Raw genomic sequence first — 6,530 nt, 5'->3', positions numbered from 1 at the left:
GCTCTGGTGGCTGCATCAGCTACAATCTCCTATGGATGGACAGAAAAGTGAAAAGAAACAAAGAAAGAGAATGGCTATAGCAGCAACAAAAATATTTTGTCCATGTTACGTTATTTCACATTCACAATTAGAAAATGTATTTACTGCAAAGTTGTAAGGGGAGAATCGAAAATATTGTAAACATTATTTATATATGTATATATAGAGTAGATATATATATATATATATATATACTGTTATCTATATATATATATCTAGATATATATCTATATATATGAGCCGCTGTGAATACTCGCTAATCCCGCCCCCGCACATTACCATATGCGGCTCCGCCCCCGCACATTACACACGGCTACGTCCCCGCACATTAGCATATGCGGCTCGCCCCCGCACATTACACACGCGGCTCCGCCCCCGCACATTACCATATGCAGCTCCGCCCCTCACATTACCTACACGGCTCCGCCCCCTTACATTACACATGCGGCTCTGCCCCCCACATTACCATACGCGGCTCCGCCCCTGCACATTACACACATGACTCCGCCCCCTTAGCACATTGCACACGTGTCTTCACCCCCGCGGCTCCCACCCTCCCACATTACACGCAGCTCCGCCTCCTACACACGCGGCTCCCGCCCCCAACATCACACACACAGCTCTGCTACATCCACACTCTAAATCCTTCCTTATTCCACACATAAACTTCACCTCATCCAGTACAATGACAACAAACCAACCAGGACAGCAAGGTCCTGCATACACTGTGGAACTAATCATGTGACCCCTGACTCCTCCCCTCCATGTGACATCATCACAGGTCCTGTAAGCACAGAGACAGATTCTGTAGGAGAGCTGTATACCCTTGGGGGGAGAGCTGTATACCAGGGAGGTGATCTGTATAGCCTTGGGGGGAAAGCTGTATACCCTTTGGGGGAAGGACAGCTGTAGATCCCTGGGGAGGAGGACAGCTGTATACCTTAGGGGGGGCTATATACCAGGGAGGTGAGCTGTATACCCTTGGTGGGAAGGAGAGCTGTATACTCTTGAGCCAAGCATAAGCTGGCTGAGAACAGCTAGTGTGTATATATATATATATATATATATACCTATATATATATATAGGTGTATATATATATATATATATATATATATATATATATCCAATGCCTAATGAAACCCATCCAATGAAATATCATTGTCTGAATTACATAATAAATCCTGCATTATCTCGGATCTCCGCTAATCGATCGTGAAAGCCTCATACTTATGATAGTCTGTGGGTTTGTTTGCATGTTTGTTTTTTCTCCTTGGACCAAGTAGTCCACACAAAAGCACTGAGACTTGTCCGTTATTGATCTACTCATAACGGCACTTGCAACTAGTGATGAGTGGGCACTACCATGCTCAGGTGGTCAGTACTGCCTGCTCATCACTAGTTACGAGTACAGAGCACCCGAGCATGGTAGTGCTCGCTCATCACTAGTTACGAGTACTGTGCACCCGAGCATTGTAGTGCCCGCTCATCACTAGTTACGAGTACTGAGCACCCGAGCATGGTAGTGCCCACTCATCACTAGTTACGAGTAGCACCCGAGCATGGTAGTGCCCACTCATCACTAGTTACGAGTAGCACCCGAGCATAGTAGTGCCCGCTCATCACTAGTTACGAGTAGCACCCGAGCACTCACTCATCACTAGTTATGAGTACCAAGCACCCAAGCATGGTAGTGCCCGCTCATCACTAGTTACGAGTACTGAGCACCCAAGCATGGTAGTGCTCGCTCATCACTAGACTAGTTACTGGAACTGAGCTCCCGAGCATGGTAGTGCCCGCTCATCACTAGTTACGAGTACTGAGCACCTGAGCATGGTAGTGCTCGCTCATCACAAGTTACGAGTACAGAGCACCCGAGCATGGTAGTGCCTGCTCATCACTAGTTACGAGTACTGAGCACCCGAGCATGGTAGTGCTCGCTCATCACTAGTTACCAGTACTGAGCACCTGAGCATGGTAGTGCCCGCTCATCACTAGTTACCAGTAGAGTTGAGTGCGGTTCGTGGTTCTCCAGTTCGCGGTTCGAGGGATTTTGGGGGGGGGGTTCTGGATCGAACTAGAACTCGAGCTTTTTGCTAAAAGTTCGTTAGCTCGAGTTATGTTCGAGAACGGTTCTATCAGCAAAAAGCCAAGCTAATTACTAGCTGGATTTTTGCTGTAATAGTGTAAGTCACTCTGTGACTCACACTATTATGAAATTTCAGTGTACAGTGTGCGGGGACTGTGCGTTCAGATCACTGCTGCTGGGATAATGGCGATCGCCATTTTTTTTTTCTTTTCTTCCTTCCCTAAGCGTGCGTGTAGTGGGGCGGGCCAGCATGTCAGCCAATCCCAGACACACACACAGCTAAGCCAGACAAGCAAGGGCATGTGTCATAGGCTGTCCATGTCTCATGTCCTTGCATTATAAATACGGCAATGCTCCCATCTGGTCGCCATTTTCTGTCTTCTGCGTCTGGGTGACAGTCACCGCTGACGCAGCTCCTGCGCCGATCCTGCTGTGTACGCTCTACAAACAGCGCTCTACAGATTAGGGATAGAAGTTTAATTCAGCCCTTTTCAGGGCTAATTTCATCCGGCTCAGAGCCATAGGTGACAGTCAGGTCCATGGAAACAGTTTTTAACAGCTACAGATAACACCGTCTGTGTAGCTAAGCTCAGGGACTTCCTTGCTGCATTTCACCATTAGGAGGGATAGAAAGTGAGGCTTCCTTTCCTCTACACTGACCCACAACCCTGCCACTGTACCCTCCTGCCCTTTTAAGCAAAGCCATTTTAATTGCAGAGTGCTGCCAGTTAGTGCCATCCAAAGAGTGGCTGCTGTCCTCCATTATTGTGGCACTTGTGCCAAGCAAGTCCCACCACCTCTGCATTCTCCCCTCCTGCACATTTTTGCAAAGCCATTTTAATTGAAAATAGTGCTGCCAGTTAGTAGCATCCTAAAAGTGTCTGTTGGACTTCAGTAGTGTCCCACTGGTGCCAAGCTATTTCCAACACCTCTGCATTGCACCCTCAAGCTCATTTTTACTAAGCCATTATAATAGCAAACACTGAGGAAACTTAGTGGCATCCTAAAAGTGGCTGTTGGACTTCAGTAGTGTCCCACTGGTGCCAAGCTATTTCCAGCACCTCTGCATTGCACCCTCAAGCTTATTTTTACTAAGCTATTATAATTGCAAACTGTGCTGCCAGTTTAAGGGCCATAGTTGCATTTTCAGGGATAGTCTGTGTTGTTTCTTCTGCTGTCAATAAAGCTAGACCACCTCTGCAATCTACACCACCTCTCAATTTTTACTACCACATTTTAAGTGGACAATCTTGTCGCAATCAAAATGAGTGGCAAAATGACAGATGCTGGTGGAAAGGGGAACAGGCGTGTTGGAAAAGGAAAAAAAGTTTGTGTCCGTGGGGAAGGTGGCAAAGCTCCATTAACATCTGCTGAAGATAGGCCATCTTCCAGCAAAAGTAAGATGTCTACTACTTTCCGTGGACAATCTGATGTGCTCCCTTTTTTACAGACACGAACAACTGGAACAAAGGTAGATGATGCCCAAAAAAAGAACATGCTTGAATGGATCTCAAGTGTCCAACAAGTTCCCTCTTCTCCACCTCAACTACCGCATCCAAAAAAAAACCAGTCCTCTGAGTTGTCATCCCAATCACACTTGCTTTCTCCCAGCTCTCAAGTCTCCATCCGCCCTGCACAGTATGGTGGAACAGAGATGGCTGAGTCTGCAGAGCTGTTCAGTCACACTATAGCCTGGGAATCAGAGGTCTGCTCCCAAGCTACAGTGAGTACAGACCAGGAAATGGTCTGCAGTGATGCCCAGAACCTTTGTGACTCAGATTCAGGCCACGATGACCAAGTTTCTGAGCATAATGTTGACCTTTATTCACAAACTGTAACACCTGTTGTTATAGACAATGAGGAACATACTGATGATGATGAGACGCAGATACCAGATTGGGATGACAACTTAAAGGGAACCTGTCATCAGAAATTTCGCCCAAAAGCTAAAAGATTCCCCCTCTGCAGCTCCTGGGCTGCATTCTAGGAAGGTCCCTGTTATTATTGTGCCCCATGTGAGACCAAAATAAAGCCTTTATAAAGTTCTACCTTTTTGTATGCAGCTTCTGTAAATCCGACACGGGGGCGGGCTCTCTGCCGTCCGTTATTCTGCCTCCTGGTCCTGTATGCCGCCCCCATCGCTCCTTTCCATATCTGATGCACCGCCCACTGCTCCAGCCATCCCCGTGCATGCCCAGTGCCAGTCTCACAGGACTGAGCACTGTGACTGCTGGTGATGTGTGCGCAGGCAAGTGATTATGGACGGGGCTGTGACTGTTATCAGCAAGTACCCGGCCATAATCTCTTGAGCGCGCAAACCTCTCCAGCGTCACACTGAGCTCAGTGTAGATGCTAGACTGTATGGGCTGCTTCCAGGGATGACGTCCCTTTGTCATGTGATAGTATTTCGAACACGCCCCTATCACATGACAAAGGGACGTCATCCCTGGAAGCAGCCCATACAGTCTAGCATCTACACTGAGCTCAGTGTGACGCTGGAGAGGTTTGCGCGCTCAAGAGATTATGGCCGGGTACTTGCTGATAACAGTCACAGCCCCGTCCATAATCACTTGCCTGCGCACACATCACCAGCAGTCACAGTGCTCAGTCCTGTGAGACTGGCACTGGGCATGCACGGGGATGGCTGGAGCAGTGGGCGGTGCATCAGATATGGAAAGGAGCGATGGGGGCAGCATACAGGACCAGGAGGCAGAATAACGGACGGCAGAGAGCCCGCCCCCGTGTCGGATTTACAGAAGCTGCATACAAAAAGGTAGAACTTTATAAAGGCTTTATTTTGGTCTCACATGGGGCACAATAATAACAGGGACCTTCCTAGAATGCAGCCCAGGAGCTGCAGAGGGGGAATCTTTTAGCTTTTGGGCGAAATTTCTGATGACAGGTTCCCTTTAAATATTCATTCAGGGCAGGAAGAGGCTCGGTCTGAGGGTGAGGGGAGTGCAAACACAATGCTTGATGAGGAAGTTCTAGATCCCACCTACTGTCAACCCACAGTCAGGCACTCGAGGAGGTCAACAGAGGCGGTGGAGGAGGATGCAACTGACGACGAAGTTACCTTGCGCCTTCCTGGACAGAGGAGTACTGGTAGCACATCTACAACTGCATCCTCAGCCACCACTCTGCCTCTGAGCACTAGTCAGGGTGGCTCAGCAGGTCGCATGTCCTCTAAGCCTTGCCTAGCCTGGTCCTTTTTTGACCTTGCAAAGGATCGCCCAATTCATGTGATCTGTAAAATTTGTCGGGAATCAGTTAGTAGAGGCAAAAACCTCAGCAATTTGACAACTTCTTCTATGAATCGTCACATGAATAAATATCATATGTCCCAGTGGGAAGCTCACCGTGCTGCAATGCAGCCTAGCGGAGCGGACCATCCACCACCTGCCCCTTCCAGTGCATCCGCGCGCTCTTCATCTTCTAGGACTGTGGGGACAGATGTCGCACCTGGTTTTCCACGCACAACTTCCACCACTGTAACCGCAACAGGCAGTTTGCTTGGTAGGTCGTCAGTTGCTTTGGAAGGGGAAACAAGTGCGTGTGTACAGCTCTCTCAGACATCGATAGCATCAATGTTGGATGAAGGCAACATCATGTCTACGCCTGCACTTTCCTCACAAACCTGCATTTTTTCAGGGACACCCTACTCACCACCGTCTACACACAGCAGCCAGATCTCTGTCCCAGAGATGTGGACAAATAAAAGGCCATTTCCTGCGACCCATGACAAAGCTAAGAGGTTGACTTTATCCCTCTGTAAGCTCTTGGCTATCGAAATGCTGCCTTTCCGCCTGGTGGACACACAGGATTTTAGAGGCCTTATGTCTGTCGCTGTGCCCCAGTACCAGATGCCCAGTCGCCACTACTTCTCTAAGAAAGGTGTGCCTGCGCTACACCAGCATGTCACACACAACATCACCGCTTCCTTGAGAAACTCTGTGTGTGAACGGGTGCATTTCACCACCGATACTTGGACCAGTAAGCATGGACAGGGACGTTACATGTCGCTGACTGGGCACTGGGTAACTATGGTGATAGATGGTGAAGGGTCTGCTGCACAAGTCTTGCCGTCCCCACGACTTGTGTGTCAATCCTCTGTCTGTCCAAGTTCCTCCACTGCTTCTGCCTCCTCAACCTCGTCTGGGTCCTCCACCTCCGCCCCAAGCCTGCCTGGTCAGGCCACCAGCGTTGTAACTGCGCAGAAGGAATCACGCACTCCTCATTACTATGCTGGCAGCAGAGCGCAATGGCATCAGGCGGTCTTTATCTTGAAATGTCTTGGAAATAAGAGTCACACAGCGGCTGAGTTGTGGGCAGCTCTGGAGACTGAGTTTGGTAAATGGTTGTCTCCACTCAACCTGCAGCCCGGTAAGGCCGTGTGCGACAATG

This window comes from Anomaloglossus baeobatrachus, chromosome 10, assembly GCF_048569485.1.
Source record: "Anomaloglossus baeobatrachus isolate aAnoBae1 chromosome 10, aAnoBae1.hap1, whole genome shotgun sequence".
NCBI classification, from domain to species: Eukaryota; Metazoa; Chordata; class Amphibia; order Anura; family Aromobatidae; genus Anomaloglossus; species Anomaloglossus baeobatrachus.
This window is presented reverse-complemented; position numbering follows the sequence as displayed.